Source organism: Acipenser ruthenus, chromosome 7, assembly GCF_902713425.1.
Source record: "Acipenser ruthenus chromosome 7, fAciRut3.2 maternal haplotype, whole genome shotgun sequence".
Taxonomy (NCBI): domain Eukaryota; kingdom Metazoa; phylum Chordata; class Actinopteri; order Acipenseriformes; family Acipenseridae; genus Acipenser; species Acipenser ruthenus.
Window position 1 is genome coordinate 23,778,763 of NC_081195.1, and position 14,909 is coordinate 23,793,671.

Here is a 14,909-nt window from a genome sequence, read left to right on the forward strand (position 1 = left end):
ATATATATATATATATATATATATATATATATATATATATATATATATAACAAGTTGTATTCTTGGATTTCGATAATAAATCTACTATAATAAATCTACTATTTTAGATAATCATCCTTTTTTATATATTGTGCACGCTTTTATATTTTAAAAAAAATCCTGACACGTTAGGGATCTGATATAAATAGAGATGACAAATCACATTCCCAACAGAATGCAATATTCCATTGACTCCATGATCACATGCCTGAGGTCAGCCTGCACGAGGGATTCATTTGAATATATTTACATTGGAATCATTCATTCAAGCTTTGTAATGCTGTCTGTCAGGGACAGTGGCATTCCTCTCAGCTTTAAAACAGCATGCAGTGACTACTAGAAAGGAAGCTAAGTACTTCAACATTAGCTTCAAATGTCATTTTGATTACTTGTCCCCCCATTTACTTTCTTATATTATGGTGTTTGCAATAATTCTCAGTGGTTCTGCTCCAATATTAGAATTTTTCTCCAATCCCATATACTGTACTCTAGATAATCTTAATGCAAGCTCAAAACCAAGAAAAAGCAAATGATAAAATGATAATAACTTGATCCAACACCCTCAGAACACCATAAAATAGAAAGGGAAATTAATATAAAAAATAAAAATAAAATGTTATACCTCCTTTCAAACCTTATACACAAAATGTTTACATAATTAAAAAAATAATAATTAACATACAGTAAAAATAATTAAAGTCACTTTTGAATACTACTTGAATTTAAGTAAAACAATTGTGACGGTTGATATTCAACATTGGCCGTCAACTTTGTTGGAACACACTTGTTATATATTCAGGGATGGCAGGATAATTTGGAAGGAAGTAGTCTGAGTGGGTTAAACACATTTGCTTCTCCAGGGGTTTTGCAATATTATTAAAAACAAACTGCTAAATCTTCCATTACAGTCTGGATCTATTCCAGCAGGCAACCAATTAAACACCTCCAAACTCCGGTGAGATTTGTGACTGGTTGGATAGCTCCTGTAATAAGGTTTTAGCTGCATTGCAGTAGAAGGAGCCTCATTGCTCATGTTGCCTTGCTATGAGACTTTGTTTGGTAGTAAAGATATATAATGTAATGTATGTAACAATAAGACCCGGCAGAGTGGGCAGTATTGGGCAATGGGAGTAATGAGTAATGATGCGTAGGTGGCTCAGTGATATCTGTCCAGGTGAAAAGACACTTATCCTGGTCCTTTTTATTTCCTGGTCATCTATTGAAAGTTAATGTACCCCCCTGCCATAGGTATTAGCCAGTGAGATGCCAGGAAATGAAAAGCCTTTTCTAAATGTAAGTTATGTCCATGTAAGTAATGTATATGTAATTGCCCCCCTTAGGAATTATGTAATGCATTGTACAGTACAATGAAAGACCAAGACAATTAGAATATCTAGGCATTTGGCAGAACAAATGCTGATTATGAAAACCAATTACTTCTGTGTCTCCAAAACTGCAAAAAAAAAACATTGAACTTTAATTAGTTGTTTTGATGGGGCAGCTCAAAGAGAAATATGATGTCTGGAGGAGGTGTTGCCTTCCAAATTTCAAATGGCATTTTCATTCCTGAGTACAGTCCCTTGTCACCTGAGCTGAGTTTCTAAAACTTAAATAAGGAGTTCACAAGAAAAAGCAGCACAGCAATTTATCATTCGGAATCCCGTTTTCCTGGGATTGAAGCTCAGTCGACTAATTGCACCCTGTGGGAATGGCACGTGAGGCAGGCTCTCTGATTAACAGAAAACAGTAGAACCTTGTCACCCAGCAGTGCTCTCAGAAAAAAAAAAATATATATATATATATATATATATATATATATATATATATATATATATATAGAAAGTATGCATAGATAAAATTGGTTGTGCAAAAATGAATACATACATAAATAAACAAATACATAAATAAATGGTGTGTGTACATAATTTACTGTACCTATACCGAGTCATATACTGTTATGACTCGGTGTGGCCACAAGGATTTATTTTAGCCTCTTATTTATGAAAAGAGGAGGTGTACATTTTAAACAGACATGTGTAGGTGCAACGTGCAACGTTTTAACTATATAATTTCCCCACTGGGTAAACACTTGCTACCGTAAGAGCATAGTTTATTACGACATGTCCATATCTAAGATATGACAGCTTACATATCTAAGATAGATTACCCATTGTTGTCCCCTTTTTTTAATTTCATGTACACTTCCTGGACACTTTATTATGACCTCTCTACCCAATTGGACTTGGCATCGCCCTGGTGTGGGGCGTGTTCTCCTGCTGTACCCTGGGTCCCTTGATTACTCTGCAAGGCCAAACGAATGGTACAGCTTATTTCAGCATTTATGCATCCAACAATTCTGCACTTGTACCCTGATGCACTGTGCCACAACTGAGCATGAATGGTTTGAGAAGCTGAACAGAGACGTCTTCCATCACCAGATCTCAATCCAACTGAGCACGCTTGGAATGACCTTGAACAATGCATTCTCCACCCTGGTCCTCTGCCTAGCTCTCTGCACCAATTGTGTGAAATATTAATGAAAGTTTCTTTTTTTTTCAATAAAGCATGGGAATTTGTAAGTTAGACAGTTGGCCCTTTGAAATGTTGTTAAATAAATTTCAATGGAGACATTTGTTATAGTAAACAGAAATGATGCTTATGGGATGTATAGATAACAAATGTAATGCACACTTTCAAACTTCATTGGCATAGCCTATGATACCAGACAGTGTTTTAAAGCATTACCAGCAACATGCACTGTGAAACCCCTTTGGCCATAAGATGATGTTAAAACCAAAGTAATTCCTAACTGTAATCCATTGGGTTTGTACACAAACTATGCAGTATTAATTGTACGTGGGTTACCACTAGGAGATGCAAACACATTACATTCGCTCTCAGTGTACACATCCACACATATTGAAGAATGTTAAATGGGACATCTGTTTTTTTTTTCTATTTTGCACGTACAGAGCAGGTTTTTTCTCACTTATCTCCCTTGCATTCAGTTATTTTTTTTCTTTTGATTTCTTGCTTAATTTTCAAACCATGATTTAAATGAAATAAATTAATTAATACATCAGTAATAGATAATTGTAGATGTGATAGTGGCAATAATATCAATGTCAATTGAATAGGAGAGTGTCAAAATGATACAATTTTATATGTACTCAGTATTTACAATATAAGGATCACACTTTTATATAACCAAAGCCACATGTATTCTGAGATGCTGTTCAAGATTTGCTAAGCTTTTACAACAGTGCAACATTAATTAACTCAGTACCAGTGTTACTACCCCATGTCATCATATTATGTGGTCTTGTTTTACTTAGTTTTAAATATTTAGATTTCACTATTTATTCACTACTTGTAATCTGTGAATGCTGCCTATAGTATATTCAGTTGGTTTTCACCTTAATCCTCCTCAGCTTTCATTGATGAGACACAATTAGGTTTAATTCAATGATTGGTAGCTGTATGTTTAAGAAGCACAAGATATGGTTGCCTCAGTTTGCCTTTTTGTGGGAGAAATAGGGGAAGAAAGTTCACAGACTGAGTAGAGGAGCACAGACCAGTAAGTGTACCTAATTGAGCGAATGTCCATTTTTACTCTGTGGCCTAATTGTTCTGTTGTAATTCATTATAACTAAACTGTTTTGTTTGTGACTGCTGTCTCTCTGCTCCTTCCATGTATTTAATATGTCAGAAATAAAAGTACCCAAGGGACAATAACTTTTCTTAATGAAAAGTTTGAGAAAATGTGTACCGGTATTAGCATCAAATAACTCTAGATTAAATAATAGCTGGTTATAGCATTACTAGTAATAGCAACACAATGGATTTAGAGCAAACATACAATACAGTGATCATCATATGGTTGCATTTGTGTGCATTTGTTTTCATTCTATACCATTGTGCTGTCAAAATATTAACATGGCACCTATATTTGTGTATGTGCCCTTGTGTTGTCACTTAACACATCAAACATTTGGCATGGAAAAATGAAACCAGTTGGCAAGCTGCAATAGAGACTATTGTTTCACGATGTTAGTATTAATAGATGCATTGAGTTTTTAAATAAATAACAGCACCTTTTCTATTGGAAAATCCCATGTTAAAAATGTTGTTTGTGTATGTTGAAGTCATATATTTGCCAATGGGTTTTGAGAAAAAAAAAAAAACTGTTGAAACTGGTACATGTTACAATAGTGCTAAGTGTTTTGTTTAGACTCTTCAAGATTGTGAGAATTAATGTGAAACAGAGACAACATTCCAGTTTATTTTATATTGCAACAAAAATAATGGGATATTCTTTGATATGCTTAGTACAGAACCACTGCAAAATGTAATTACTCTGGTTCCATTCTACCATCATTTGTGATGCCATTTCCTTTTAGAACAGAATCCTTGCATTGCTATGTAGGGCCACTGCCTGCATTGTAGTTGCAGATAATTTGGCAAGGGCATGCTATTGGATATCTCTCCTTTTCCTTTCCAACAAAATACCCTGTCTCCAATTGATCTTGAGTGATCACCATTTATTAAATGGTGTTTGAGAACCGTCTCTTATTTCTAAGCAACTGTCATCGTGTCTCTATGGTATATGGATGACCAGAGGTCCACTGGTGGCTATATAATCTCTTTAATGACGATGTGAGTCCTCTAATGGTTAAGCAAGCCTTGGCCTGCATGACCTAGCATGTCACTTGTTATTTATAGCTTATAGATCCAATGGTTATCCTGTGTTGGCGTCTGTGTTTGTGTGTCTGTTGTCTGAAAGGGTCGATTTGTCAACACTGCCCTTTATTGAATGTATCAATGGAAGTAAAGGTAACATGATGTATCTGCTGGTAAAAGCTCAGATTCTAAAAAGGGTAGAGATAAAAGGAGCAAGCTTGGAGGCTAAACTCAAAATATAGAACATATTGAATGTAGTGCCCTCAAAGACCTTATACTGCTGACCAGATGACATCCCAGCTTTAAATTTCTTGATACTTCCTCTCTTTAAGGGGTTAAAGTTAGCCCTGGAATCAGACGGTATTCAATTCCCAAACTTATTTCATGGAATAACATGAAAACAAACCGTAAGCATGGTAAATCACAGATCATGAAATTCTTATCTTAAAATGCTTTTGGGTATCAAGTGACTCAACTTCTAACTTAATTCAGGATATGCAGTTATTAAATACTACATTTAGGATTAAGGTTGCTTCCTGGTGCTAAATTACTTCCAGTATTATAGGTCAATTTCAGTCCAAGGGTTGAACTACACTGAGACGTTGGGGACCATCTTCACAGGAAGTGATTAGGTACCAGGAAGCAAACAGAAAATGCAGGTTTTATGATAGCGTAACTCAAACAAATCTAAAACTCGTTTTGCAGCAATACTATGATTCATTCAAGAGATACTCATCACAACACTGCCACTTCCTGTCTTTTTCTTTTATTTGATGGCTGTACAGAACTCCCCGGAATACTGAGTGCTGGTCTATAGACCTAATATGATCTTTCTCTATTGAAAATACAGTTTGTAAATTGATATCTGCATTTAATTTCCCAGCTGAAGAAGCAGGCATTACATCATTCTTATTGAATATGGATAATTCGGTAACAAATGAAAACAGAGTATAGTTTCAGATGTCATTTAAATTCCTTTTTTTACATTCCTCTTACTATTTTGTGGTATTTGCAATTATCCTCAGGGGTTCCGTTGCACCAATTTTGAGGTATTTTCACTTCTCTCTAAATCAGCTTGCTTTGTGACCTTTCAACTATGTCAGCCCATTCTGTTTAACATTTATATAGACTGCAAATAGGTTTGGCTGACCAAACTCAAAATGCACATTGTCACATAATATGAATTAAGAAGGCTGCACAGTCCAGCCATCTTTTTTTCAAGACAATCTCAAAGCCAGTTAAAGTTTGATTTAGAGAAAAATCATAATAGCTTAATATTGAGCAACATAACCAAGAATCAATGGTCGCAAACACCATACAATAGTAAGGCAATGTATTATTATTATTATTATTATTATTATTATTATTATTATTATTATTATTTGATGCTTGTTACTCTGCAATGGTTGTTTAAAAGGATGCCACTTGCAACTACTCTACAGCAGTAACAAATGATATTTTGCAGAACGTGATTCAACCCCTCAACAACTTCTAACCTACCATTAACCATCCAGTTGCTTCTGCTGTTGATGGACATGCTTCCAGCCAATAACATGCTTTTACTTCCAATGTGACATAAGACAAGCATGTAAAACAGATTTACTGAGAGGAGGGCTTAGATGGTTTAAAAATATATATGTATTTTTTTTTTTGCACTGCACATCTTAAGTGCAAAACAGCTAAGATGTAGGGAATTATTAGCTAGAATCACCTTATATTGAATTCAAGGAAGGGCTTACTATGCAACAGGAATGAGTCACCCCTTTACTACGGGGAAACGAGCAGGCTGTCACTGTAAATCATGCAAGGCTTTTAGGCACTTAAAGTTAGTGTGTTGTGCATTAACAGCTCTGCAAGTTTGTATTGCTTTCCTGTTCAAAGCTGCCACAGAGGATATTTGAGGATCAGTTGCTCAAATGTTTACCTCAAGGCCTAGACTGACATATTTCTGAATACAATACATTTGTTCATTAAATCCCCACTCACAGAATGTCAACTTAAAGAGTAAGTAGTTTACGATGTACTCAATAGCTTTTTTTAAAAAAACATTTTTTACGTCCATTAATATTTTATAGTACCATTCTGAGTGTTTTTTTGGTTCTGTTAGCCCCCGTAGTCAGTTGTTATTGTTCTCTAAGTCTGCCTTTACCTGTCTTTTAAGCTTACTTGGAGAATCATAAGTGCTGGCATTGTTTAGACTTCTCCATTCTATTCAAATCATGTGGCAATGTTGCCATATATATATATAGGGAACAGTAAATTAAATTGGAAGCGCAGAAACTGGGTTTGATTGAAGCCTTTGATTTAAATAAAATAAACCAGAAACCAGGACCAGTTGTGCTGCCCAGGGAATGCCAGCAATAAGTGCAAACGCTAACCTGATGGAACAATACCAGACTCCGACTGAATGTTATCAACCCTTGCAGTGCCACAGGCCAAATTAATTGGCTCCCTGAACCCACTGGGAAGTGCTGCGGGTGATTTATTAAAAAATCAATATGTTTTTGCTACATTTTCATTACGTTTGAATACATTATACAGGAAGAATCCTCCAATGTTAACAGAATTTAGCTTGCCAAGACCGATCAAACCGATCAAAGCCAAGGGAGATTTAAAGCAAGCCTTTCTAGCAAAAGTAATAATGAAATCTCCAACAGCACACAATACACTGTTAACAAACCAGGTTTGTTCGGACATTTCCAAATTATGCATTGCTTTGTAAAAGTTAAAATCTAGTCTAATACGTTTTAAATCAAGCATTCTAAAAAAAATGACAGGGTCATGATTTAAAAAGCTATTCATTTCATTTTTTCCTGCTCTTTAAAATTGCAAGCTCGGTCTGTCCAAAAATAAAATTCACCATCTGGGTTGAGCTCTTTCTAGACTGATGGTGAATTGAAGTGCATGGCTGGTAATATTTTTAGTATTGCATTAGCTATTACCTCTTTAACCAGATTTAGCGTGGGTCTACAGGGCAAATGGGTTTTCTACTGTTGAATTCTGTGTAACGATTACAACAGGAGCTGAGGATTGCATGGCTATTTAAAGAATATCCTCAACACAAAGAACTCATGACCTCTTTGTCAGGTTCAGCAATCATCAGCTTGAGATCTAATGTCAGTTTACCAATGTAGACAGAAATTAATAATTAGCCTCAGGAGAAATGTGAATGACAAAGTCGTGGCCTTCAGTACACTCGCTTGTGGACTGACCTCTGAACTCTTTGAAAGAAGTGAGGTAAACTACTCTGCATTCTAAGCTTGCTCGAGGCAGGGTCTCACTATTAGAGATGGCAGGAATTGCTGATGAGGTTGGTTTATAAACAGTGTTACTGCATTGGCCTTTCACCTCCAGTACTTCCTATAAACACCACACATTTTTAATTAAGATGTATTTGCTGGTAGGTTCACTGTGTTACAAACAGTAATTAAATGTGCTTGGCTTTCTGATAGAACACAGAGTTGTTTATCTGATTTCTTTAAGGTTCATATTTAAATGTCTTTTTGAAAAGACAGGCACATTTTCTGTACTGATGGGCAGACTGACAGACATGCTAGTGGATGACATTCAAAAGGACCTTATTGTTGTGCTGCTGATGTTTTCTTTTCTCTTTCACACAGATGAAAATCATTTATCCTACCACAATGCTGTAGGTTTAATGGAAGCACTTGATTTTCAGTTAACAGTATGTGGTTGGGTACACCTGACCCTGTGCGTATCTTCTGTGTATTTTGTATTGTTGTGCTGCATTATTGTTTAAATGTACTGTTTTGTGTTTGTTTTACACTTTTATTGTTTTACAGCATGGATGGGGTTGAAATCCCCCATCCAGCTAAAGTCATGCATAATGTGGTCATTTCCCAAATGAATTACCAATTGGGGGGGTTGGCCACATATATAAAAGCGAAACAAACGCTGCAGAGAGGTTGATGAGAGTGAAGAGTAAGAACGAGACGTGAGTGAGTTTAAAAGGATATATACTACAATTGCTACTCGTGCTGGATTTCAACCAGCACGGTACTTGTGCGCTTTAATGTTTACATTCACAAGTTTTGTTTGTTAAATTGTTTTATTTAATAAATGCATGCACCAGCGCCTTCCTTGCAGTCCTGTGCACCCATTTCCTGGTCTGATGTCACCCACAAGCCATCCGGGTGACACAATAATAGAATCCCACATAGTTACCAATAGTGCAGCATTGGGGTGCTGTAACCTGTCACTAGATGCATTCCAAATCTGCAGGAAAATATGCAAAAAACTGCAAATATTAAGAAGATATCTGCTGAGTGTTCTGCAGAGCATCTTATGGGTTTAGTATTTGTATTAATAATGTCTTGTAAAAATGTAAATCACGTAAACATAATTATAAGAACATAAGAAAGTTTACAAACGAGAGGAGGCCATTCAGCCCATCTTGCTCGTTTGGTTGTTAGTAGCTTATTGATCTCATCAGAGAGTACAGTACCTCAATTGAATATATCGAGCATTTATGTTAGTAAAATCTTTAGACCAGTCAAACAAAAACATCACATTTTCAAAGCCTTTAATGAACAAATACTTTTTGAAGGGGACAAAACATTTGTTAATTTAACAAAAGTAAAACCAAACAATTGTCTGTTTATTATAATTATGATGATGATGTAGCTGCAAATTCCGCGGGAGGTTGCAATATCCAAGGAATTCCATTATCCATGGATTCGGACTGCCTCTACCTGTGACCTAACAGTGACAGGAAAAAAAAAATGAATTGAGTAAAAGTGAAAATATCGTGTAAGTCATAACACTAAAATCAGCCAAAAAAATTAGGAATTTGGGAAAATGTTAATAAAAGCTTTTTATAAATGTATTTCAACTTCAATGTTATCCAATCTGTTATCACTTATGGAGTAGGTTGACTTTTTATTGAAGTTCTAGTTGTTAATGTTTTATGTACAATTGAGGGGTTAGCTGTAGAAAGCTTAATCAGTATAAGTCCGTCGCCTATCAAATTGTAATTTCTACTTAGTACTTCTACTTATTTCAAATTATGCAGTTGCCGTGGCAAAGATAATTTACTTGTATGATGCATTTCTTTTTTTAATTTTTTTTTGTGATACAATTTTAGCAAATGTATTTATTAGGGGTAGTCTGAACAATAGAAAAAAAAAACTGTTGTCTTAACTCTGTATATTCATTAAAACACCCCCAAAAAAGAGACTTTTGGGGTCTTGAAAGGTGTTTTTATGTTTCACAGTTAACCTAATGAACAGTATCCGCTCTTCACATCCATTATCAGAAATAATAATAATAATAATAGTAATAATAATAAATAATAATAATAACAACAGTAACAGTTTCCATTTCTGAAACTGTTCAACAAAAAGAGTTTTAGTAGAGGGTACTCAATTGGTCCAGGTCACAATTATGTGTTCGTAATTAAGGTCATGGTCTGCAACAACAACAACAACAACAATTCACATTGACCTCTATGCCAGACTCACAGAAATAACACTATTCGTTTTTATTTCAATCCTTAATTTGGGTACATCCTGGACTAAATACATGAACACAGGGCTGTCCAATCATGGTCCTGGAGGTCCATTCCTCTCCAGGTTTAATAGAGTAAATATTTTAAGTAACGACGTCAGGGTCTGGTAATTGATTGTATATTAATTCAATTTAGAACAGGGTTGGAACAGAGACCACGAGTGGAAGAGTCAACGTTGCGTTAATCCATTGTGACAAAAAGAGGTCAAACAGATAGAGTATCTACTGTACATTTAAAACGTGTGTTCCTACAACAAGGCTAACAATGTGTGAAGTATGTGTGAACAACAAGTAGTAGACTACATATTCACACATATGTTGTGAACACTTCTCCCTGTATGCTGTTTGTAAATGTATCATATTTATACATACAGACGTGCTCAAAATTGTTGGTACCCCTCCACAAAAAATGAAGAATGCACAATTTTCTCTGAAATAACTTGAAACTGACAAAAGTAATTGGCATCCACCATTGTTTATTCCATATTTAATAGAAATCAGACTTTGCTTTTGATTTTTTATTCAACATAATATTGTAAATCATAAAACAAATGAAAATGGCATGGACAAAAATGATGGGACCACCATCATTGCAATCCATTGCAATCACTGCAATCAAACGTTTTCTGTAGCTCTCAATGAGACTTCTGCACCTGTTAACAGGTAGTTTGGCCCACTCTTCCTGAGCAAACTGCTCCAGCTGTCTCAGGTTTGATGGGTGCCTTCTCCAGACTGCAAGTTTCAGCTCTTTCCATAGATGTTCGATAGGATTCAGATCAGGACTCATAGAAGGCCACTTCAGAATAGTCCAATGTTTTGTTCTTATCCATTCTTGGGTGCTTTTAGCTGTGTGTTTTGGGTCATTATCCTGTTGGAGGACCCATGACCTGCGACTGAGACAGAGCTTTCTGACACTGGGCAGTACGTTTCGCTCCAGAATGCCTTGATAGTCTTGAGATTTCATTGTGCCCTGCACAGATTCAAGGCACCCTGTGCCAGGCGCAGCAAAGCAGCCCCAAAACATAACCGAGCCTCCTTCATGTTTCACTGTAGGTATGGTGTTCTTTTCTTTGAAAGCTTCATTTTTTTGTCTGTGAACATAGAGCTGATGTGACTTGCCAAAAAGCTCCCGTTTTGACTCATCTGTCCAAAGGACATTCTCCCAGAAGGATTGTGGCTTGTCAATATGCATTTTAGCAAATTCCAGTCTGGCTTTTTTATGTTTTTCTTTCAAAAGTGGAGTCTTCCTGGGTCTTCTTCCATGGAGCCCACTTTCACTCAAAAAGCGACGGATGGTGCGATCAGAAACTGACGTACCTTCACCTTGGAGTTCAGCTTGTATCTCTTTGGCAGTTATCCTTTTTCTCCCATTCGCACTATCCTTCTCTTCACTCTGGGGTTGATTTTCCTCTTGCGGCCACCCCAGGGAGGTTGGCTACAGTTCAATGGACTTAAACTTCTTAATAATATTTGCAACTGTTGTCACAGGAACATCAAGCTGCTTGGAGATGGTCTTGTAGCCTTTACCTTTATCATGCTTGTCTATTATTTTCTTTCTGATTATTATTATTTATTTGTTTATTTAGCAGATGCCTTTATCCAAGGCAACTTACAGAGACTAGGGTGTGTGAACTATGCAGCAGCTGCAGAGTCACTTACAATTACGTCTCACCCGAAAGGCGGAGCACAAGGAGGTTAAGTGACTTGCTCAGGGTCACACAATGAGTCAGGGGCTGAGATGGGATTTGAACCGGGGACCTCCTGGTTACATGCCCTTTTCTTTAACCACTGGACCACACAGCCTCCTATAATCTCCTCAGACGAACTCTCTCCTTTGCTTTCTCTGGTCCATGTTCAGTGTGGTGCACACAATGATACCAAACAGCACAGTGACTACTTTTCTCCATTTAAATAGGCTGAATGATTGATTACAAGATTGGAGACATGTGTGATACTAATTAAAGAAACTAATTAGTTTGAAATATCACTATAATCCAATTATTTATTATCTTTTCTAAGGGGTACCAACAAATGTGTCCAGGCCATTTTAGAATATCTTTGTAGAATAAGCAATTATTCATCTCTTTTCACAGCTTCTTTGCTTTATTCTATGACATACCAAATGCATGCAAGTATACATGATAAAATAGCTTTTAATGTCATCACTTTTCAGGAGGAATGAAGCATTATTTCAATGAGCTGTAAGGGTACCAACAAATTTGAGCACGTCTGTATATACTAGTGTGCAAAGTTGTCTGTTTAAAATGCAGAACATACCATTTTGATATTATGGATGCATTGCATATTAACTTGTTTTGCTTTACCCGCATCACAAACCAGCAGAGGTACCCCAATAATTGAGCATTACTGTATGTATGTAGCGTATGGTTAATGCAGGGGTGGCCAACCCTGGTCCTGGAGAGCTGCAGGGTCTTCTGGTTTTCGTACCACCCGAGTTCTGAATTACCATAAAAAATGGTGTATAAGTCGCACTGGCGTATAAGCACCAACCTCCCCCCCCCCCCCCCCCCCCCCGTCCTCTTTTTGAGACAACAATTTCAGGAAAATGCCTATAGGTCACACCGGTGTATAAGTCACTCCCCCTTTTTAGGATCCCCCAAAAATACCTAGAAAAGAGAATTCTACAAAGGTTTTTACAGTACTTAACTGAATCAATTATTTTTTTGAACTATTTAACACTAACATTTTTTTCCAGGTCTTTAGCCATTGATGATTTTAAGATACCTGTAATTACCGGGAAGACTGTAGCTCTCTGCAACCAGGGTTGACCACCTCTTTGGCTACAGTTAATACAGTCCGATCAGGTTGAATGGAACTTGGGCTGGTTTTGAGCCAAGTCTTATTAATTTGAAGTTGTTCAGCTTAGATAAAATCTAATCCACTGACGATGTTTAGGCAGACTCAGTCATTGCGTAGAACACAGAAAAATGTTCCCTGTGATAGTATTCAAAGAGAGCATCAGTCAAGAAACTTCAGAAATCAGCTCATGTTCCATATGCTGCTAGCAAAAGACCGTGCAAGGATGCTGCTTGTTTTTTTTCCCTCAAAATCCCCCATAGCTCATGTAGTCAGGCCTTTATAGTTTTCCTTACGGAGGTAAGAACAAACATAAAGCGTTGTTAACAAATCTGAGTAGAGGAACCCACAGTGTGTTTTTGTTGATTCTCTGGATTTTAATGGAGTGTAAATTGATACCCATATTCTTGGGGTTTAGTTTGTGTTGGTTTAAAAACAAAACAAGAAAATAATAAAACAGAATTACAGAGAAGGCTTTTGTTAATAAATTGATCCTGCTATGGGAGTCCCACTTTATGATATTTGCATTGCCATGAACCAAAAAGCCATGCATAAAACAGCAATGCAGGGGTCACGACCTGCAGCTTGGTGAGACTATGTAAATGAAGCAACCCCTCGTTCTTTCAGATTGTATCAGTTAAGCAGATCTCAGCGGAAATTGCCCTTACGCAGCAGAAACCTATGCAGTTTTACTTGTTTTGTACCCATTACTGAATTCCCCAGTAAATAGACATTTATTTTATTAGTAAGTGTTAAATGTACCACACATTATGTGTTACATGGGATGAATTGTTAACAGCAGAAAAGGCCTCAGTGTAGTGAATCAATTGCTTGAAATATACACTTCACAACTTTTTACAAGTGTCATTGTTTTACATTTCTCACGACCAAACTGCACATCATTTTTTACCAACAGATGCCTGACTTTCTGTACATAAATAATAGAATAGACATTTTCATTTTTTATCAGTATTCCTTACATTTGTATTGGACTCAGTGAGCATGTAATTGATGTAACCAGTACCCAGGTGCCATTGCCCCTCACCCAATGAGCAATACATTTGCAAACTGTTACTTCAATTAAAAAATCCTGTCAATTTTTAATCCAGTGTTGTCATCTCACCCCGGGCTCATTATACCTGCTTTTTTTCTTTTAGGTTGCAAGATGACCTTCATAAAAAACCTTCATAATTTATTATTCAGCCACACATAATTAGACAAGGGAATTATTATCACCAGTCCAGTGTTATGTAAGGATTTCATTACAAGTTTTTGTGACGATAAGAAAATGTATTCTGTATTGCTAAAGGTAAAAAAAAAATAGTTTCTAGGGTCAAACATAAATTTGGATTTGTAAGGAATAGCATCATCTTTCAACTTGGCTATCTTTAGAATGCTGACGAATGGGAGGGGTCCAGAGTGATCTGTGACCTGTCTGAACAGGTTTTATTAAAGGGATACTTTATGTCATCCACATAATTTATAATATGTTTAAAATCCTATTAATGTCGGTTTGCACCCACAATGACTTTTTAATAAAACATTTCTGAAAGTACATAGTATCCCTTTAAGTCAGGCAGAAGATGAGTAAGAGAGACATGCTTACCCAAACCAAATAACACAATAATTTCACAATCCTGCACCCAAAAACAGGTTGCAGCCCCTCAGCACACTACAATTAACTACTAAGGGTCATGAACAGTTATTGAATAATGGATGATCGCTTGATGAAAGCATTAAAACACGCTAACGACATCTAACCGGTCTCCACATGAAGTAGTCATCAATGGAATCTGCCTGCATGATTTAAAACCAGATGCTAAGGCAGTGGGACCCTTGTATATTTA

At 36.4% G+C, this 14,909-nt stretch overlaps 1 long non-coding RNA gene across 1 annotated transcript in view; it reads left to right on the top strand.

The window, feature by feature from the left end:
• The first annotated feature begins 3,489 nt into the window (after positions 1 to 3,489).
• LOC131737468 (uncharacterized) overlaps positions 3,490 to 14,909 on the top strand; it is a 35,022-nt gene continuing 23,602 nt past the window's right edge. The window contains exon 1 of the long non-coding RNA XR_009329089.1: positions 3,490 to 3,616. This is a non-coding gene — a long non-coding RNA (uncharacterized LOC131737468). The remainder of the gene's footprint in view (positions 3,617 to 14,909) is intronic.